The 24,178-nt window shown below is 35.2% G+C and overlaps 1 protein-coding gene across 1 annotated transcript in view; it reads left to right on the top strand.

Moving 5' to 3' along the window:
- The window catches only part of LOC113496217 (G-protein coupled receptor moody-like), a 100,907-nt gene that overhangs the window by 38,124 nt on the left and 38,605 nt on the right, over window positions 1-24,178 (top strand). The window lies entirely within an intron of this gene.

The raw sequence follows: 24,178 nt of genomic DNA, 5'->3' as shown, positions 1-24,178 counted from the left end.
TGTAGAACATTTTAAAACACAATCATGGAACACATTACACCTATCTTTATACGTTTAATATCACTGCACATGTGTACGCCACTGAACACCTCCTAAACGGCCGTTTGGTTTCATAAGTTCTCAATAGATCTGAATAATATCCAGCGTATTTATGTTACTATAAAAATATACATTTGAACATGCAATTTTTTTTAAAGATGATTTCAATAATTACTTCGTAAGTTGATATCAGAACCATTAGGAAACCGCTTCCACAAATCGAACCTTTACAAAACTCTTCGCAGATTTTATACCATCGTCTATAATAAAGTAAACAACATATACGCATCATTTGTAAGGGACAATGTTCGAACACGTATGAGGTTGTCCGTTAGATCAGCATCTTCTATTTTTAGTTGAGAAAAACCTTTTGTCTTTACAAGCCCAACTGCCAGCTGTCTCGTGTCAAAAGTACACGCTAAAAACGGATCAAATATCTGTCTCGGCACCTACCTACGCTTATATATCGGAGGATACATACTTGCTTTTTGTAGAAATATAAAAATCATCGCCGTTTTTCCAACTATGTTCTATTTGTGTAAAGTTCTCCCTCAATTTCTTATTATTTTTTCGACCAATGATAAATATACTGATGAACAGCTTGTTTGTTTCTAAGTATCATAAGAATAAATGAAAAAATCTGTCAAGTAGTATATATGAAATCACCATTAAAATGTATGGCACTAAGCAACCATTGCTTAAACTGGCTTTGATATAGCGACAACAGAAATACACCGTCTCATTATTTTCACGATTTGGATACGGAACCTAATGAAAAGTCCTTAAGATGTTGTAGACAGAGCACTACAGGGCGTAGTGGGGCATTTCTCTTTCACGACTATAACTGCTTAATGGAATTTAGTTTTCGTTCGAAATTATAAAGCTTCATTTAAGTGATTGCTTTTGTTATTAAACCAGTTTATATCGTCTTCATTATTATCGTCCTCGCTTACACACATAAAACTAGACGTTATTGGAAAATCGTAATTAATTAAATGGAAACATTATTACACTTTGATGTACAGTTTTATTATACTTAGTAACCTAATGAGGAAAGTTTTAAAGCAAGCGCTTCGTATGGAAAACATCACATGGAACTTGAATTACCGAAATTAAAGTAATTATGTTAATCCTTCTGTGTCTTATATCATTCTATGTTACTTTTCTCTGCTATAGCATTTCTCTTGTAAAAAACTGCTTGCAGTAGAGGGAAGTGTTTTTCTTCCTACTCAGCCTATTTACTAGGTACTTCTTATTCATTTCGATGCAGACTCCAAGATATTCATTTATCTGGGATCCGATGATCACTTATCTGGGACACTGCAAGCTGGCTTGTAATGTGGTGTCCGCTGGTTATGATTGTGCATGAAACTAACATGGTAAACAGTAGTTGGTATTGGGAGGTGTGATAGTCAGATCGATGAAAAAAAAACGAACATTAATACTTCTTTGAATAGCTTTACCGTAAGTACTGAATTATCATTATTTTTCTAATTGCTCATGGGTTGACTGGTATTCATGCATAAATATTAAGTACTGTTATCTATTTATTTAAATTCAAATTTAATACATACAATGACGCACGAATGAACCAAATTTCATAAACATATTTTTAGCAGAAACTGCTACTTACTAAGAAAAAATACAAACAAAAAGGTTTTAGACAGTGTTAGCCGTACTCACTTTGGTTATTAGATTACTGAGTAATATGTCCATCAAACCGTTCAGAATCTACGGAAAACCTTTTTATGGGCAGGTAGGCCGTCCGAAGTCAAATCTCCAATATTCTCTTGACTTTCATGTCAACCTCTTTTGGGTAAACGTGTTACTCGAGACAGGGGACTTTATTTAAGATTTACATGTTGTTTTACTATCTTCATATCTGTCTTTTTTTGGTAGAGGTATACCTACTTAAAATAGACTTGGTGTAGGACTAGCACAGAGCAGTCGCTGACGACAAAACTCGTGTGATTGGTCCTTTTTTAAATTAAAGAATATCATAAGTACTCTTTAGTAATGCGGGCTATATTCTATATCTGTGATAAATTTCATTAGTCCGTTCAGTATGCATCTTTTGCGCGAAATAGTGATAAGTTTTTATAAAACCTTACAAATTTCACACACTTTCACGTTTATAATATAAGCAGGATCAAAGTACCTTGGGATCTGCTCGATTTATTTATATCGCAGTAACTATATTATGTAAAATATGTTTTGGTCACCATGCTATCTAACCGAATTCAGGGGGGACCCAATGAATATCCTCTTCTACACGACTTGATCAAGAAACAACATTTTTTAAACTAAAACCTTGGGTTTAAAATTGTAGCTTATTTTACATTTAAAAAGCTTAACTCAAGCAAACTTTTCAGACCGTCTGTTAGTCTGATCTAATTTACTTCGTGTCAACGTGGCTGCCATTGTTGGAAAAAACTATGCATATTTATTTGACACCCATCAGGCTAAAAAATGGTTTTGCTTTGTTGTTATTTTTTGTTACTTTCTTATATTCTAATGTAATAATTAAATTCGACTGAAAATGGCTTTATACTAATAGAATCTATTTTTGCATGACTAATTTACGTCAGTCACATTTCTTTTTTAATTTTAATTATATTTGCTGTCTTCACTATTAAGAGCCTAGTATAAGAAATTTCGTTGGCTTTAGGTGTTTCTTTTTGCAATCTGAAGGGTATTGTCCTCAGAATATTAATATTTACGTATACCGAACCTTGAGGATCTAAAACTAATTTGGTAACAGTATTTATATCTAAAAGCAGGTCAGACATAAAAACAAAAAGTCAATCATAATTTGCGTGAACCAAAAACAAAATTTACCTCAAAAACACAATTTCTCTAAAATAGGTAGAAAGTTTCCTAAAGAAATATTGTGATACATTTGGACCAGTTTTTTTTTCTTTTTAAGAAAGATGCTTCTCAGAACTTTGAGAATATAAATAACTTTATTAAAAACTTATCTGAACAAGAAACTTTTTTGTAGTTTATTTTCTATTCATAATATTAATGTCTTGATGTTATCGCAGAGAAATGGTATCTGGAAATTTTATCTCGATAAAGTAGGTAAGCGTAGTGAAATGACAATTTAGTGATTATGTCGTGGTGTTAAAGTTTAAATTTGCATGGATTGAAAGCTTGACGGCTTTTCACACATGACTGAGTCCAAATTAGTGGCTACATTAACTACAGATTCAATAAAATGAATAAGAGTTAATAATAAATACTAGAGATGTTACGAATATGATTACGTATTGAAATAGTTTTATTTCATTGAACTCTAATGAAAACTTTTTTTGTATTTACCATTGTTTAATACTGGTTTTGTGCGTGGAAAACAAAGCCTCTGTGTAAGGAACCAGTAAAAATTTGGGTCATATATACCTAGCTGCCGTCAACACGGGAACACATTTTTAACAAAACTTTTAGTTTTCATGCCCAGATGCGGGGTTTTTATGATAGTGAGTACAATACGCTGCATTAATATATTTTTAAAATGTAATATTATTTTTAGAGTTATACTAAAAAAATATTTGTTACCCTACCGATTTGTTATTGAGCCTCAGGATCCGATTGGCACTTGAGCAGTACCTATTATTTCTTATATGGCCGGTTTTTCCTGCGACGTTTTTCAAATGCAAAATGCACATAAATTAGAAAATACACTGATGCTTGCAGAGAGTCTCACGGACGGCCCATTAGGACATATATATTATTTACTCAAAGCAGATATTCAGATTATCTCTGAGTAACTACTTACTATTAATAACTAATTAAGTCTGTATATTAATATCGGTTTAGGTTGCACTGCAGCCTTATTAACATACAAGTTTCATGATAATTACTGATTAAGTCCTTCATATAAGCAGATCTATCCTTAGCGGACTATGCAATAATTTTTTATTTATTTATTATATTATTTCACATACATATATTTTCAGAAATCTATTTTTATAAAATCAAAGATAAAAAAAACATAAAGTTAAAGACGCTTTGACAAGATCTTTCTATACCTATCTAACGCATCCAACGTAATGTAAAACCTCTAACAAAATTACTATAGACCAATAACCGTTCCATTTCTCAATAAGCCTAAAATTACACTTACACGTAGATATCTCAAAAAGTTATTTCATATAAAACTTGAATTTCCACATGTATACCTAATACATTAAAGTTTAGCGGGAAAGAAAATTGTCATCATCATTAAACTTTTCCCAAGCGTGTTGTGCAATGTAAAGCAGGCTTTATATAAAGACCTACTCACCTCATAATTGTAGAAGTCAAGTGTTTTGAAAGGCATTTGTAACTTCCAAGGCGTTAGGCAGATGTTATCTTGTTATTTATTTACGAATCCTCAATGAGGAACAGAAATTTACAAGAATTTTGTAGACAATAGGGCATTACTCGTACGCGTAAAGTATAAGAATGGCGTGTTGAGGACTTTGTTCATACATGAGTCATGAGTGAGTGGAAAAGTGTTAGAATTTGTGCACAATTACAAATTATAATTTACTCGTTTCGATAAAATTTACTCGCAGTATTTTCATATCGAGTTATTGTTTTTGTTTTGTGTTACGCACGGATTTGTTAAACAAGAGGCCTACCGCCATATCTTGAATAATATTGCCGCGGTTGTGAATGCCGTTGAGCTTTCACACTTCCACAATAATAATAATATTCTTTCAACACTAGTTTACTAACTTATAAACGTAAGCTTTTTACGAATACTTCAAGCCCATTCAGAACCAAGTTACAGATTTAAATAAAATCACAGAGGATAATACAAGCACTCAGATACAGGACGTTCATTTGTTTTTAGGGTTAAAACCATATTACTAAAAGTCAGTCTATCCATCTGAAAGTCCGTCACCAAGCAGTACCTCATGAACCATAATATCTAGACAGTTGAAATTGACGAAAACGATATATTTTTGTTGCCACTGTAACAAGAAGAAAATAATGACGGTCGAAATTCATCCTTATCATTAAAATATTAACCTTAAAAATTGTGCAGGTTTTTTTACCAATTTACGCACACTCACAAATTTTAACCGGTTTTTAAGTACCTACCTAAGTTATATTTTACATATTCAATATAATAAATATATTTTGTGCTACTGAAGGATACCAAAAGTACCAGTACGTTCTTTGCGCATGGTAGATTTATGTCTAAGAAATACATGATACATGAGAAAGGATAATGAGCACCGTCCATTCTTAAAAAAATGGTGACACAAGCCTTTGAAATGAATTTTCTTTATATTTTGAGAGAGTATTTACAGTTTATAACTAAGGGATATATTATTTTCGGATCACATATCCTAAAAAAACTGGGTAATTAATACGATATGTAGGCAAACGTATCGGTTTATTACTTCCACTAATATGGAAAACAATGAAAACCTTTAATAAAGAGACGGTTTTCATTATCTGTTCGCTCTTAACCTCAATAATAAACATTTTACTGAATATCTCTCGATTATTATTGGAAAAAAGTTTTCCAAATAATGTTTATATTAAATTTGTTTTAACTCGTTGAGGCCCTTATTGGGTTTATCGTATCAAATAAATGAAGGAGTTTTTATATTACGCAATAATTTATTTTACAAAACAATATAATAGGATCAAGCTGTGTGAATAGGCCTGAAGCAACGTTTTATTAATTTCAAGTTTATGGTATTTTTTTGTATTTTCTCCAGTTAATAACTTGTACAAATATACGTCGGGGAACCGATAAAAAGTTCAGAAACCCTTTTTTATTACATGGACTTGATTATGCAGAGTTTTCCTCTAACTGTTAAGTAGGTACGAATATGTAACAACTGCTTGCAGAAAGGCTTTTTTAAATATCTCATTGATTTTTGCTTTAGCTTTGCCAAACTTGCGTACAATCAAAGATCATCGAAACTAAACTCCAATCCTTCTGACCAATGTGTTTTATACCCTGTCTGATGTTTACCGGCTTTCCGGGGTTCTACATTTCGATCGCACATTTCAAGGTCAATGCTAACCATTCCAAGAAGAAAATTCAAATTGCTCAGTATCTAGCCTATATAAGATGTTATCTTAAGATTGGTAGTCAACGGCAACGGTCACGTGATCACGTGATATGAGCCGTCCAGGGGTTGATTAGTCTTTGGATGCAATTATCCACAGACGTCAGCCAATACGAAATTAGCTCGTAGACTGTTATTTATAACCACATCGACATTCGAGATGTCACCTGACCAATTAAGCTTAAGAACAAAGAGTACATAATATAAAGTACATTTACGATACCACACACATAGCTGACAACCCAACATTAGTACTGCGATATAAAATTAGAATGAACCAAACAAAATCGTTATAACTATTGAAATCGAATATGGAATGCAAAGTACGAAATTATACTCTTGCATATAAATTCTTGATTCGTCTACAAACAAGGATGTGACGTCATACGCATTATGTCAATATGAGAATGTATTATTAACTTGGAGATGGTTTGGTTCTTTGGTTAGTTTTCTTCGGAGTAACAAAACACAATTAACTTTGACTTTAAATTAACATAGGTTTTTGCCTTATATGTGGCAATACCGTCAGTAATATTTAAAAATATTAATTTTAAAATCATGAATCGGTCTAAAATTAGCAACTTCATTAAGTTGACTTCACTCAGTAAAGTTTGAGGCATCATAAAATATTGATTACAGAAAATGTACTCGGAGTGTTAGAAATAGTAGTTCCGCTGCTGGAACCTTAATGTGTTTGTATTTGCGAAATTTCACTGATATGGTGTGCAATAAAGAATATTCTATTGATCTAAGAAACCTTAATAACCAAAAATATTAAAGTAAGCCCTGGCCATGTTTTAGGGTTATATGACCGACATAAAATTAGATAGAATAAGACTGTCCACGCAGTCATAAAAACCACACTGATGTCTGACAAATAAAAATATACCTAATATCTTAAACAATAAAGTCTGAAATTGTTTGTTTTAAGTATTAAGAGAAAACGCGTAGTGTTTATTCGTACATATTTTATGCCCTAGCTTATGAGCCGCGATAACCCAATTAATTATCACAAAAGGGAGCGGTCCTAGCGGTCACTTTTAAGGTATAACGAGTTTGAGGTCTTTGCCGGAACAATTATTGTTGGTCTGTAATTTGTTTGTACCTCGACCTTTTTTGGGTAGAAGACAAATACAGGGGACACAGAAATAAGTTGGTATTTTAATAACTTGAATTTCTATAACAAAAGAAGACTAGATGGTTAGATTTGGGTAATTGTTTTAATTTTGCGAAGCTTTTAAAGTGAGAAATGAAAAGGTTGTTCGCTGAGCATGACGCGTTATTGTTTCAATTATACCTTCCCCTAGTTATGTAAAAGCAGAAAGATTTTTCTGTACCACGAATGTACTAAGTAAGCAAGTAATTAACTTTGAAACATAATTAAAAAGGAACTCATCCTCGGGTTTTCCCCAAAGGATTGAGTGCTGTGGAAAAACTTTGGAAAAGCGTCATGTTGTGGAACAAATCGGGCTGTTTTTGAAAAAGAGTTTAATTTGCATTTATTAAACATGTAAACAACAAAACACCATAAGAGAATAAACAGTTTCTGGGTTCATCACATAAAATATCCTAATAATAAGTTATAACTTTATTTATTTATTTATTTATTTATACTTCTTATACAAACAAGTACAATGGCGGACTTAATGCCAAAGGCATTCTCTACCAGTCAACCAAGAGGTGGTGCAGAGAAACGGGAAGTGGGTGTATAATCAGAAAAGACAGTCGATGAAATTAAAAATATATACAATCACACATATACACACAAATATATCTACCTATATATATAATAGACAGCTAATACATACAATTAAATAACCGGGGAATACTATTACGTAAAATTATCTACATAAACATACATATATAATATATTAGACAAGGTGAGATTCTTGTGATGACGACTCTGCCAGTTTCATAAGAAACAATTTGCGAACCTTTAATTTGAACACATTGCGGTTTGTGGACGTCCTGATTTCGAGAGGAAGGGCATTCCATAGTAGAACGGATTGGACTAGAAAGGAAGAGTGAACAGAGCTAGAGCTATGAGAAGGACAGAGGAGAAGACGATTATTAGAAGACCGAAGGTCACGGCCATGGTTGTCGCATAAGTAACGAAAATAGGGCGTTAAGTAAGCAGGAGGGGTGGGAGAGAACAAGATAGAGTAGAGAAAAGAAAGAGTTCGTACACTTCGGCGCTCCCGGATCGGCAGCCAGCGCAGTTGGGTACGGTAAGCAGACACATGGTCGTATTTGCGAAGGTTAAAAATAAATCGAATGCAGTTATTCAGAAGTCTATCTAATTTATTTAGGAGATCTGCATTCAGGTCTAAGTAGCACACGTCGGCATAGTCTAGGATTGGGAAAATTAGGGTTTGCACAAGCATCAGTTTCGTTTTGGATGGGAGAAAGTTCTTTAGGCGGTAAAGATTTCGTAGCGTGCCAGTGACTCTCTGGGACACACTAGTGACCTGAGCTTGCCAACTCAGTGATGAGTCCATGAGCAGGCCAAGATTTTTTACAGTTTGGCTGACGCTAATAATTGAGCCATTGAATACGATGGGGGGAACGGCTAACTCCTCCAATCTGCGAAGCGTGCGTTGACTGCCTACGATAATCGATTGGCACTTAGAGGGGTTCACCACCAGACCAAACCTCTCAGACCAGTCCCGGACGTGATCAAGGTCTTCGTTGATCAAGTCTATCGCCCTGGAAATGTCCCCCACACTAGCCTGCACGTAAAGCTGCAAGTCGTCAGCATATAGGTGATACGAACACTGAAGACCTTGAGTTATAAGATTAATGAAAATAGAAAAAAGTAAAGGAGAAATTATGCCGCCTTGGGGAACACCGGAATTCAGCTCGCACCAATTCGACGAAGATTCACCGACGCGAACCGATTGCCGGCGACCCCGAAGATATGAAGAAAACCAGATCAGAGCCGCAGATGACATCATTAGGGTGTCTAGGATAGAGAGGAGAATATCATAACTCACGGTATTAAAGGCGTTCGAGAAATCAACCAGTACCACGACAGTAGCCTTAGTATCCTCCATGCCCGCCCTAATATCGTGAGTAACTTTAAGAAGAGCGGACGTTGTGCTGTGACCAGGCCTGAAACCAGACTGGAGCGGGTTTAAAAGATGGTGCCGCGAGATGTGCAGGTACAGTTGCTTATGGACACAAGCTTCCAACACTTTGGACAGGAATGGGAGTATGGAGATAGGACGAAAATGACTAGGCAAGGTAGGATTGGGGACTTTTGGTAAAGGAATGACGTACGCCATACGCCATTGTTCGGGAACTTGACCAGACCAGAGGGAAAAATTTATAATATGGGAAATCGGAGAGAGCAGGAATTCTAGGATGGGAGTGATCATGCGACGGCTGATGGCGTCAGCCCCTACAGCGTTGGATTTGATGGAGAGGATAATCCTTTTGACGTCATCTTCGGCTACTGGTGAAAATGAAAAAGCTTGAATGTTAGGCCGGGTTAATGCAGACAGCTGCCTTAAAGTACGACTCATGGCTTGTTGGTCCATGGGGTAAGTGGTAGAGAAATGTGCATTTATGTCATCCAAGCCAAGAGTGAACTGATTGTCCAGGTTCCTCATCCTGCCAATGCCCAAAGAACCGAGGAACTTCCAGACATCGACAGGGGAGGAGGAAGATAAATTGTTGAGAATGTGCTGGCGTTTGGCGTTACGTATCACCTGGTTACACTTATTCCTTGCAGCTTTAAATAGGCGCCAGTTATTTTCACAACGCTCCCTCCTAAACCTGCGAAACAACCTATCCCGTCGCCGCATCATCATGCGAACTCCCCTGGTCATCCAAGGAGCAGGCAGACGTTTGATTTTAACTTTGTGGACCGGGGCATGTATGTCGTACAAGTCCTTAATTAGCCTGCAAAAAATGTTGACTTTAGTGTCGATGTTAGGTGCACTATACAAGTCGTCCCATTTTAGATGAGAAGCATCCCTATGCAATTTCTCCACATCCATACGGCCAAAAGAACGCAAGTGCAGTACCCTAGGACGGGGTTTAGGGGGTTTAAGGCTGTACGAGAGGAAGATGAGGTCGTGGTGGGAAAAACCAGGGGCAGGAAGTTGTCCGGAGGCTGAGACCAAGGAAGGACTCGAAGAAAGGATAAGGTCAAGCCAGGTATCATGTCCGTCAATGTTGTGGTGAGTGGCTTGGAGGGGAAGAACATGAAGACTTGAGGACCTTATAATTTCGAGGAGTTTACGGGAGCGAAGGGAATTTTCGGAAAGGAGGTCTGTGTTAAAATCGCCCATGACGATAACATGTGAATACTCGGACCCTATAGATTCCAGCACCGGTTCGATGCTGGAGAAATAGTCGACAGTGGGAGGACAGTAAACAACACCAAGGATAAGCTTGGCCCCTTTGACAAAAACCTCAAGAAAGAGAAATTCGGAAGAAGCAGAGGAGCCCGGTGAGGTGGCGAGAATCTTAAAAGGAAACTCGCTACGTAGGTAGATAGCGACACCACCGCCCCTCTTCTCAACCCGATCATTCCTAATGAGAACGAAGCCAGGAAGGGGGTAAGTAGTTGAAAGAAGATGAGGTTTAAGCCAAGTCTCGGAAATCAGGACGGCATGAACGCCAGAGTTCGAAAAAGTGTCAACGAGGTCACTGTAATGGCTTGGCACACTCTGCGCATTAATATGGCAGACATTAATAATTTGTAGTTGTGGTTGGCCTATGAAAGTATTTCGCAACGTCTCTCCTAAAGTCTCCGAAATTGTAGAAGAGCTTTCATTAAACGACGAACTGGCAGAATAAAATGAATCATCACCGGACGACATGTAAAATTTAAGGAAAAAAATAAAATAAAAATAATATGTATATATAAACTAAAAATAAAGATATTTAAAGGGAAAAAAAAAAAAAAATCTATAAAATAGGAAAAGAATTAAAAAACAATCACAAACTTTACGTCTCGGGGCACCACCCGCCAGCTAACACACATATTGATAAAACGAGGACACAACAAAAAAAAAATATAAAAATATAAAAATACACTAGAAAACAATAAACAAGAAAACAACAGATAAACGAAATGCCGGAATATAAAAAGACATTTTACCAAACACTCTAATGTCAGTTTGACAGAACATTTTACAGTCTGTGACAATCAACAGATGTCAAGCTTACGTTAAGTTGGTCTAATTCACTACGGTCCAAATGTTGAGCATTAGAGAGCACAATTATAAGTGGGTACGCCTTATTTAAAATTGTCGTAAAGTAATGTGGGTGAACGATAAAATAAGCAGCTTTACTTACAATTAAAAGGAAGTTAAGAAGGATTACGTCACACACTAGACCGTACACCGACACGAAAGAATTTGGCAAGTTCTGCTAGTTTTTGCGCTTGGAAGACAACCCTGCGCCTGCGCTCACGCCTCCACTCCGAGGACTGGATGATGTTTGACCGGCACCTTTAGGGTGTCTCGCCAACAGGGTGTCTAATGCAGCCATAGTAATGACCTTTTGGCGATCTCCATCGGCGACCTTAATTACGATGGTGCCATCTTGCGTCCAACAAGCTCGCATGCCGAAATGCTGCCGTGCTTTGGCGAAGATTGCTTGCCTGGGTTTCGTGAGGAATTCTCTTAATGCAACTGATGACCCTCGCAGTTTTGATTTTGCATTCCAAACAGCATTCCTCTCAGCAACATTAGAGAACCACACAAGTAATGGTCGGTGATGCTCCTCCCCGCGGGCTCCAATCCTGTAGCAGGCATTTATTGAGGGTGAAAGAGCCATCTTCTTGTGAAGGATGTTGTTAATCACAGCCACATTGTCCTGTTCATCAGTTTCCTCCACTCCCAAGAAAAGAAGAGCCTTCCTACGGTGCCTTGTTTCAATGGAGTCAACTGAGTGGGCACAGTCACGAATTTGCTGACGCAGCAGACTGAGCATGTTAAACATCAACTCCCTAAATGATCGAAATTCCTCAGCCACTTTAGCCACAGTGTCTTTTGCTGCGCTGGTGGTAAGTTGTGCTTCCAGTTCAGCCATTCTTTTGTTGAAAGTATCCTCAAGCCTGAGCTGGACTGACTGAATGTCACTGAGCTGAGACATTTTGTTGAAGATTCCGGTAGTGGTAGTGAAGTGTATGCTGGTGGGTGGTGTCTTTAAGTATCACTTCATGTAGGGTGATACCAACAGTGGCACTGATATATTGCAACTTAAAAAGCACAAAACTGTTAATTTTAATTATTCAAATGCGTCTGAACTATTTTATTTTAAATATTAAAGAATTTCAAAAATTTATGTGTACACTACTTTACACCCACCCACAAAAAAAAAAAAAAAAAAAAAAAAAAAAAAAAAAAAAACTTTACCATGTTAAACAAGCCTGTATGCATATAACCCTTATCGGTACATATCAGTCATAAGCACTTTAATTAAAATTCCTACGAATTTCTGAATACCATCACTTACAGGGACAATAAAGGGTGGGGCAGAAATGTTGGAGAAGTTGCCTCCCCCTTCTCCAACATTTGGAGTTATGAATATTAGTATACAGTCGTATGCAATAAAGCACATGTAAACACAACGAAATTGGTTTAATTGTAACTTACAATACAATGCAATTGCAATCGATTTAGTTTGTCGTCAGTCGAGTGAATTTTAATCGTAAGTTAAATAATCAATTGATCTTTTCTAAGAATACTCATAAAAAATCAAATAAGTAACTTATTTTTTCTTAATTCAAATAAACTCACCTACAGACATTTCCCGATATCTATATACCCTTGTGTCAACTGTGTTGCGGTCGGCTCCTTGTCTAACCGGATGCATCTAAGTACCAGTGTTTTACAAGGAGCGATTCCCTATAGGTATGTCCTCCTCAACCCAGTTGTCTGGGCAAAACGACCTTTGTCAGATTGGTTGTCGAACTTTCTAGCTTGTTACTACCCGTAATAACTACCAAAGATGTACAAATATATAAATACAATAACAGCTCTTTTACATTCTACGAAAGAGGAAGTCGTTAAGGTTACTCGATCCACGGGCCATCCGAATCAAGCGTGCCTTAACCTGATGAACCTGATCGATCATTTTGTGCAGTTATACTTTAGCCACTAGCTCTACTGTTACTATAAAAGAACAGTGCCAAAAACAAATGTAAATTTACAAACATTACTAGACAGAATATCTGCGTATGATGAGCGAACAAATTATACACATGTGACTTCAAATACATGCCTTGGGAATACCGTCTGTGCTCTGTATACAATAGAATCGTCTGATCAAAGTTCCCTAAAGAGATTGACGTATATAAACATTGGTATTACATTGTCAAAACATCTTTGAACTGCTTTCTTATGACTTTTCAGATGTGATATGATTTGAAAAAAAAAACTACATTCTGGGAAACATGTTATTTTAGTTTATCGAATACACACAACCATTTGAAGAAGACTTTTTTAATAAGAATCATTTGTTTTAAGGGGTTAGTTTCCAAAGCATGAATGGAACTCTATTACTAAAACACCGCTATCTCGTCTGTCACTGGTGTGTATCGCAAGGACCGTGATAGCTAAAAACATATTTTTGACATTTCATTTGCTTTTATATTCTTATTAAAATTTAAATTTAAATAATTATTAATTTGAGCATGGTAGTACCGTCATAAAATTGATGAGTGACCAAATTTTATCGTACCCTGGGCATACGGAACCCTCAATTTCAAATACAAAAATTCTAATCGATCTATTCCCATTGATCACCAAACAAACGCAATTACTTCCAACTCGTTTTATACACATTTCCATAAAAACAAAATGTTTGCCGATATTTGGGCAAAGGCTCAACCACTTTAAATACTGGCGTTTACAATATAAATTCCAGACCCATCATTACGTAGGGTTTTATTAATAAATACGAATGTTTAACAAATGAATCTTGATCTGAGTAATGTTTTGCGATTGTGAATGCATAAATAATTAATCCGAGCCACAGGTAATATAATGTTTCATTCTAATTCCGACTCCTTTCAGTCTTAGGTTAGAAATTTATAACTTAATTTAAATTCTACTACCGATCTAAATTATTTAGCAGGAATTTATCACGTAGGGCTATAGGCTATAGGCAGTTAGGCCTACCTAGACCTAACCTAGATTATAATTTAATACTAACTGCTCGCACAATTAAAGACAATGGCTCACATTTAATTTCGTTTGGGTCACTAAGAATACGTTTTGAATAACTTAATGGTAATTTTTAATCATTTTCGGTTAGGGGTTTAAATAAAATTTCGTGCATTGACCGTTATGTATATTTATGGAAAATACAAGGAAGCAATATTTTTGAAATTTTATAACGATATATGACAACTTCTTCTTTTACTATATATGTATAATATCAGTGTGTCGACAAGGCAAATAAGCAATTTACAAAACCACATAAAAAAGTAATTTCAAAGTAAAACGCCGATGTCACAAAAACCTTTATTCTTAATTTAAAAATGTACGCAATTTATGGCGTGTTAAACCTTTTATTAGAAACGGCGTTATAAAAGTTTTAACGCAAACCATAACTTTATTTCACACGCGGTTTAAACACATGTCCTTATTTCAGTGTTCACATATCAGGAAGATTTGAAACGTATCAAAATGTTGAGCATCTCACCCAATATGTTCGACATATGATGGTCGAGAAAAGGAACAAAAGAGTTGTCCCTTTGAAAGACAACACGTGTGGCGAGTGTGGCGACGACAGTGAAACGCTCCCGGCACTACCAATTAGGTACATCTGGTTAGGGTTGACACATTTTGTAAGTTCGTGGTTTGGACGAAAAATTAAGTTTCTAATTTCAAAATTTGTAAATTAACCGTAGTCGTTTTTTTATTAACCGGTCTTATCACTTCAAATTTAAAATTCGAATCTTGTTTTTTTTGTGTTTTAGTTAATATTTATTATTGGGGCAAATACTTTTAAAAATCAGGGAACGTTCAGAAATTCCATTTCTTTACACTAAATTATTTGCCTGGCCGTTTATTTGTGGGAGTGAATTGGCATCTTGTAGAAACGTGCTCAATCTTAATCAACGTCTTTCACCACCCACTGAATAAGATGAAGGTCAATTTTTAACTTGATTATTAATAAAGAAACAATAATGTAATCGCATTGAGCCTTATAAATGAACAATTCCAAATTTTTATACCAAATACAAGTATTGTTGCATCCAGAAACTTTAAACAAATCAGTTGCCAAAGCGACCAAACATTTCCTGAGTCATCAGTGTGACCAAAAAGACGATAAAATGAGCCAATATTTCAAACCATTCACTAGTAATTTAAATGACCTAAGCCACTTATTTAGTTATGGATAATAATTCTTCTTTATTAAGACGCTCTCTGAAACTCAAACTCACATTTATTTCCCGAGTGCCATTGTTAAAGACCACGTTTTAGATACCGAAACGCTCACAGTCGACCATCAAGTGTCGGTCACAAAAAACGTTGAGAAAATATTTCATCAAGTAAAAAAGGTTGGTATAAATCGCCGGGTATTATGTAAAATTTCATTAAAGCTTACTATTGTTGCTCCCTAAAGATCTACGTGGCAACCCTGACAAAGGGAAGTGAAACGGTTTGGCTCGGAGCCCACGACGGTACCCGTTACATGACAGATTTCTAAAGATAAATCACACGATTTCGGCGTATTAGAGAATATATTGCTATTTGAGTTTCAACGAATCAGGATCGAAATTACCGAGTTTTCATTACCGAAGTATGGAAGTTATTTAATCATTTCTGCAAGACTTGACACAAATGTTATGGCTGAATAATTTTATTAGGTTCGAAGCTGGTTTTATAATTTAATGAAAATAGCGTAGTAACACAAATCGATTAATTTATGAGTTCTGAATCAAATCATGTAATGATTTTTATTAGGCAAGTCAAGCAATAGATACTCTTTTAATAATCTTTAATACATATGTATGAACATATTAACAGTAGTATTTTAACAAGAAGGTACGAATACTCTAACCAAAAAATATATCTAATGCAAATCCGATAGACCTTATGAATGTAATAGTTCCTTTTACAAATTTTATCAGGAGCATGCGTCCACCGATGACGTCATCGCAACTGTTACACTTTGTATATTTACAGTAGAAAATAGATTAAAGCAACATCTATCATCGGATACCTGAATTTTACCGGATATTACAAACACTGAACTCGGCGCTTTGACTCATTCGAACGAACAGTAAAGCGATGCATCTAAAAACATAAAAGGAGTTGTAAACAATCTAATAATAAAACATATTAATTTCTTTTTTTTTAAATAAGGACTTCTTGAGAGTGATATATTCTACTGTAACAGGCCTTACACAAAATGTTTGTAGAGTTATGAAGACTCATATATTGAAACTACCAAATCAAGCACATACAAAGAAACAAAACCTTAAAAATATTATTTCATGTCACTGGTATATGACTTAACATCGTATTCAAATTACTCATAAACCGGCAACCATTGTCCGTTTGACCCATTTCGCAAAAGATAAACTGCTCTCACATTTCTTGACTGTGTCAATGTTACGAGAGGCCAACTTATACTGGTGATGTCACGTCAACACATGAGCCAATGACCGCTCCATTTTCCCTTCATGTACCAGGAATTAGAGACATGTAACATTTTTTAATACTCGTTCTTAATTAACCAGAACGGCAAAGCTTAGGTATATAGGTTAGCTGAAAATAACGTCGGACTTCGATTTACAGATGTGGATATGCCTCTTTATGGTTCCGTGCCCAAAACAAAAGATACCCGACTACTGAGGGTTTGCCGTCTATCCGTCCGTCTGTCCGTCCGTCCGTCCAACACCAGGTTGTATCTCAAGAACAGTGATAGCTAACTAGCGACCACAAATACTAAAAATAATGATCTAAGTTAAACAACGGATCGTACTGTCTAAAATTTATTTGTCATCCAATCGACTTGTTTTTCTTTTTCCTACTTGTACGGAACCCTCATTGTATTTTACTCCGGTTTTTATTTTTATTACTTTAGACGTAAACAGGTGTCGAAACGGTTTCTACGATTGATCTTATTTTTATATGTTCACGTAACAGTGGGCGGGGCTTTTCATGTCTAGGGAATATTAATTCATAATGTGTGAATTTATCATTAACGTGACATTACACGCCGCGCCTGTGTACTATGTTGACGACCTATGTCTGAACTCTGTGTCCAAGATAGTCAATTTATTATTCTATTGCATGGTTTATTCCTTAGCCAATTCAAAATAATAACCACTCCACAGTCCACAGAACTTCATACAAAATTTCTAAATTAAAGTATGATCAAAAGACGTCTCTATATATTCCAGTAGATATTTTTGCTAATTTTATCAGATCAGACTCATAAAAACTGCCACATCTGACCATAATCCACACTCCCGAGAAGACTCAAAGTAGACTTCCAACTTTATGACTATTGATACAGATTTTGTTTATCATAAGAAACTCATAGTTATGTAAATAAGCGAAATATTTTATTCTGATACCAGCAAAACTTGTCTAAGTCCCAAATATAATGTAAATATCGAAGTCTGGGGATGTTACTAAAACTGAAGCTCTAAACTATCTTGCTCCGAGCTTTATTATATTTCATACATTATTCTTAATCATATATTTCATAATATATGTAATCAAACTGATTGAACTTGCTTTTAGCATACAAAATTTTGTTTTAAAATATTCTCTGTTTAGTTTAGTTTACTTTTCTGCTACATTGTTAATATGTAGGTATGCTAAAGTCAAACTCAACTAGAGCGGGCAAACAAGCCTTAATTCTGAATGAATGTATGTTAGTAATGTTATTCAATTTAGAAGTATTTTTAGACAAACTTTTACTTTTGTAAAAACCACAAAAAATAAGTAACGATAAACATTGATCCAATTAATTATCACACTAATCTACCATTACAGGTTACTTAACCTAATGCGGTAGCTAGGACTAAACAAAGGTCTAAGTATTTATGTGAACTAGGGTTTCAAGGATTTAATAGTTTATGATTTTTTTTATCTAGTTTCAAACTATCTTGGTTAACGAAACCCTAGAAATGAACAAACATTCAATCATAATATATTTCCAGCAATCAACACGAAAATAAAAACTATTTTTAAAACTACGAATTTCAAATAACAGTCATAAAGATGAATGGTATCTTGTCATATGAATTCTAGACCACCTTTACAGTCATTTTCAAGTTTTCTCGCCATTTGTGCTCACACCTTCCCCTGGCAGTTTGCCAAAAACTTTGAAAACAACTTACAAATACATGAGGCTTGTAATGTGATCTTTATTTCATCAAATTTTGATGCACATGAAATATGGGTTTAAGCCAGCCATTAAAAGCTTGTAGTTTCATAACATTTAGGCTTAGGTACAGAAAATTGGTTTCGTAATTTACCCTGAAAGCGAACATACCTACTTTGTCATTTCTCGTTTAGTAATTAAACGCATAGCAAACGCAGCAAGAATCTTATGTGGCTAAAATTGAGCTTACATACAGATTATTACTTATAAATACGCAGATTGTGTTTAGAGCTTGTGGTGAAAACCGTAGTATATTAGGTGAATTGCTAACACTTAAGGATAATTTGCATTCTGAAGTACTTACATAAATTAGCTATACTATTGACTATTGCGGTGAACCCACTCAGAACATTTTCGATTAAGCTTTGGTAACTAATGCTTAGCGTTCGACTAAATAACTTAATTTAAGTTGGAAGTTACGAGCCCTAATTGTGGGCTGTTTCGGTCCTAACCTCTAATATTTTGCTCATACATGAACATAAGTTTTATTCGACGACGTTTTTGTTACATTTATGTGCGTGAATTAAAGGGATATTAAAAACAATGTTTTAATGCTGGCTTTTCAATTTTATGTCTGCTATATTTCTATCTAATCGGATTTCACTGGATGCCAATATAAAGATGATTGAAATATAAGCGTCATTATGCACTAATATTATTATGAAATGACATATTCCACTCAGCACATTATATACCCTTATGTTTCTGTGTATCCTAACGAAATTACTCTCTTCCTTATCAAATTGCTTGAATCACTAGTTTCTCATGACATCCTGGAAGACGTTTCTGTCAGGGTTGACATGATTATGTCAAATGTTATCCTTCCACTTATATACGTGGTCGAATTCCCACGGGACGAAATGAGGTGACCTCTTTGAAGCTGGCAACCCTGTAGGCGCACAAGTGAAACTCTTGTCTTTGTGGAAGCAAGACGGTGCATTACACAGTATAGAGCGCCATCCCTTTTCCTCGTCAACCGTTTTACTTTAAGGGGTCTTGGTAGGCGCCAAAGACAGGCAGTGTTTTGTTTCGAATTTTATTTCATAATATTGACCCCGCCTTGCAGCTATTACGCTGTTACGTAAGTACTTCAGTACTGTGATTTTCACAGCTGGGTAGTAATAGGTTTTTGAAATAAAAATGAAATATAACATTTCTGGATTTATTTTGTGCAATGTAGAGTTTTACGTTAAAGTAAAAGTCCTAAAAAAGGCGTTTAAGTTTAAACCAACGTGTGAAGTGTGAAAGTTGCTAAAACCTCTTAAAAATTAAATAAAGACTTCATTCTCACCATGCCTTTCAAGTTTGTCACTTTTAAAGTAAATTGTTTGGAAAATCAAAAGGAAAAAATGGAATAAACTACTTATTTTATTTAATAGTTGCGATGATGACAAGATATTGTTTTGTTATTTAAATATTTAGATTTTCTGATTGTTCGTTCAAAATTTTACACCATTGATTATTATTTATAGACCTCGGAGTTACCGCAAATTAACTATGCATAACATTCGTTCAGCCATATTTTAATATGGACGTATGAATTTGAAAATAATCCCCGATATCTAATACCATACTCGGACAAAACGTTGCTCAAATTCCCACTTAGGAACTCAATGTTAAAACCTTTTTGTTAGAATCAATATCGGACAGTTATCCTGACGTTGACAGATGGAAACAATACCTATTGGCTTTTGTAGCGTAAAATACTTACACGTACCTACAGAAAATTCATCATAGGAAGTACTGGAGAAGAAATGAGAGTATTGATTCTCAATTGTTTATTGGCTTTATTAATCGGTAAAGTGCGAAGCTAGGATGCCGTAATAATAAGCTACATAGAGCCGTTGCTAAACCTCGACGTTTATTTATAACATGGGCAACCAAGGAGATAGAAGTCTACGAAACCTGATGGTGGAAAGCCAAAAAATCGGAAAACGTCTACTGAAGGCCGTCACCTTTATTACCTTTGGTGTGGAGAAAACTCGGGTAGAGTTAGCCTTTGTACAGCAGTTTGTTGCTGTCAGTTTTTACGGGTCATAAGAACTTTAAAAGCAAACTATTTTCATTTCAGCTTATTATGTCAGTCAATATCAGTAAGTTGGTCATCATGTTCTGTGAGCGGGTGGTCGGTGACAGGAGGAACGTAACGCTTTATTAAATAGTTTACAACCGACATCCGGTGTTGTTTATTATGAGGAGTTTGTGACCAGAACAAATTTCTGTGCTTTCAGATGCTTTTGCCATTCTCATCATTTTTGTGAAAATAAAAACTCATAGGACCCATTCAATTTTAAAACTTAATCCGTGGTGCGTGTTAATTAGGCCCAACTCAGTTGCTGGTCTCTTTTTTCAGCTATGAACTATCTCTTCTTTATTTTATCCCGCTTGCAATAGGATATAAATTTCACAGCAAAAGACTGCAGGAATATTTTTTTACGAACTTTATCAGCTTTTATTTTCGTAAACGACATTTTTATGTACCCTGTTAAAATTGAAAGGTTGTTTTGCATGTTCGCCATTTGCAGCATAAAATGACATTCCGTAAAAGGTCGCATTTCCCAACACAGCGCCTTGCCGTGATGGATTAAAAAAAGTCATTTTCCGGTCCAATATTCAGTTAAAATTCATACAGCGTGATCGAGTAACAAATATGTCCAATCTCTTCAATTTATCATTTTAATGAGTGTTATATGGTAATTTAAATTTCAATACCGATTGATTTGTAATTGGTGAGGTTTTGGGCAACAAATATTTTTCTTGTACAAATATTAATAAGGTTACGCAGTTTCCTCTACTTTGCCATATTACTTATCTTCTGAGTTTTTCTTCTAAGATTAATAATATACTTAGATTATGATTTTGGAGCTTTGTTATTTAAAGAAGTCTAATAAGTAGGCATACATATTTTAATTCAGCCAAATACATTCATAAGGCTTAAATAAACTATAGTAATGTTCAGTGGGAAAAAAAAATAAAAAAGAAAGAAAATATGTGTTTTGATTTTCTTGCCAGCAAAATAATATTTCAACCCAAAAAAAATATTTTTTGAAAACCTTCCCTCCACCCGGAAAAATCCTAAAGATTTTAGATTTTAAGAAGAATGTGGTTTATTCGACTCCTTAAAAACGTTCCGGCTCATCCAATACCAGAGACAGTAGCCCAACCCTTATCCTCAAATAATAAGGAACTCAATACTATAATGCTAATACTAACGTTGTTTATCTAGAATGCAGATGTTTATCATAACATCTCGCCACGTGCAGCTCATCGAGTCTAAACACTGCATAATGCAGCAATGACGGATTGCTAACACGATTCGCAAATAACATTAATTACTCAGATACTGGCGTTTTGACACCGTGTGGGTTGAGTTTACTCTATAAATGTAGGTTGTCGGAAACGACCTAGGAGAACCTAGGTAGAGGTAGTTTACGTCACGTGTGCAAACGATTGATCGCAATTGAGACAAATATTTTCGTCGTAAAAGTTTCTCAATAGTTTGTTAATTTTCGCACAAATATTTTAGTTGTACGCTATTGAAAATACAGTGTCTATCTACAGACGATTATTGAGCTTTATTATTGATAAGACATGGAATAAATTGCATCATCATTTTAAATCTTAAGGCAGAACTCTTTTTTTTAAACAAGAAAATCCTCATGGACTCCCTCTACCTCTGGAGAAGAAATGGGTAGTGTCAGACTCTTACTGACTAAACCTGTTCCGCCGTGCTACGTCATCCGCGTTTTTGTGTCGGTGTATGGCAATGCGTTGTAATCCTTCATGCCGAACTCTTGCCATAGTGCAAGCAACATAGAGTTTAACTGTGTGTGATTCTGCATCATGCTTTTTAAAACATCATTCCATTATAGAGTTGTCAAACTTTTCACTAATTGTTTTTCATTTGACATTCATATATGCCTAACGTACGCTACAACATGTTTATTTCTTACATAAATCGTTATTTTTGAAATCTACATTTGTTTTTAGCCCAGTTAGTCTACACAATGGCATACACGCTTCTATTTTTGCCGACAATACAGTACGACCTTTCAAAGGATATAGGCTAAACATATAGAAACATACATATATGTATACAACCTCATTCAATCTCATTTGAATATACGAACATTCTCGTTGGCTCGCCTAAAAATGTAATTACATTTCATCGTGGGAAGTGACATGTCTATTAAATACTAAGTAAAAAAAAGGTGCTTCATTAAGTTGTCAAAGAAAAATGCAGAACTTTGTTAGGCAGCTCGATCCAAAGTTTTTTGCTAATCAGAGTTCGGCGTAGCGAACTAATTGCACATTTTATTCCTCGAACATTTTTATAGAGTATAAAAATACTTGATTAAATATAATTGAGTTGTCCATGATTAGTAATAGAATCTAACTATATTATGATAATCGCATTTACGACATTTCACTAAGTTTGTTCTACAAACATCTGTAGTTCAATGAATGCGCTAGGTAATTGAATCTTTTGGAATGGGTCGTGATTTCCTACCTTTAGAAATATAGGCTATGATTTTATTTATCAACGCAATTCTGAACGTCTATAGACCACCTACAATACAAAAAAAACAAGCACAAAAGCAATCATACTCTTTTTTAAGTGTTGTCAATTTTATACAGAATAGAGTTTTAAATTCTACATCTCCTTAAAATTACGAATATTTTGTTGAATTTTTGATCCTCATATATTTTATACACTCACAAAAGCTTGCAGAACTATGTTTTTCTTTTAGATAACACAGTTTTCTCCAACTAAGTTAATTATATACAGCCCCAACGACGCAACGAAGTGGTTTAGACTAGTGAAATAGCTCCAAAGGGAAAGAAACTTTTTGCATTGCTTGAACCACATAGTTGAAGACTGGAGGCCGACATCAATATAACTTGGGAAAAACCAGACAAGAGAAGTAGTACAAAAACGACAGTTGGATCTAAGCTTGTACAGTCGATCGCAGAACGGTGGTTCGATCATCGCCCCTTTTGGTGACGCGAATTAATCCTTATGAACATCCACCTCTTCAAAGGTTAACTTCCTTAACTTCCTTGAAACGTCTCCCGAATTTGGTCAGTTTATGACAATGTTTCAAGCTATCGGATATAATCGGCTATAATCTAATTTTACTTAAACAAGTCTTCTTCAGTTTTTCCTAAAAGTACGACTGTGAAATTCAGTCAGGGCATTTTTAGGAAATAGCTAAGAAATTAATATGATCCCAAAAATGCAGAGCCGAAAATTTTCTTCGAAAATTTTAATCAATGTCTCTTTACTTTGACTTTCGCTTAACATCTCAGAAAAACAAGCCATCTTAAATATCATTCAGAATCACGAAAAATAAAAATCATCTAGTAAATTATCACATAAAAAACTCTCCAACATAGACGAGCCATTTAATATCACGTCACTTACAGGGCACAGACACCCTTGTGGAAAGTTGGGAAAAATACTGGGAGTTGTGGCCGTGACCCAAATACTTGGAAGGCGTTAACCCATGAATACTGAAATGCAACATAAATTAAGGACCCTCTTTAACATCATTTGGCTCTACTATACAGCTTAGTGACCGAGATAATGAACTCTTCTAGATCCAACATAACTTTAGTCGTTCCTAAGTTTCTATTTTGAAGGATCATTTGATGATTTACCATCCGTAATAAAGGCTCAACTCTTTTAAAGTAAC

Source organism: Trichoplusia ni, chromosome 7 (assembly GCF_003590095.1).
Source record: "Trichoplusia ni isolate ovarian cell line Hi5 chromosome 7, tn1, whole genome shotgun sequence".
Classification (NCBI taxonomy): domain Eukaryota; kingdom Metazoa; phylum Arthropoda; class Insecta; order Lepidoptera; family Noctuidae; genus Trichoplusia; species Trichoplusia ni.
Note: the sequence above shows the minus strand (reverse complement) of the source record. Positions and strands in the feature narration are given on the sequence as shown.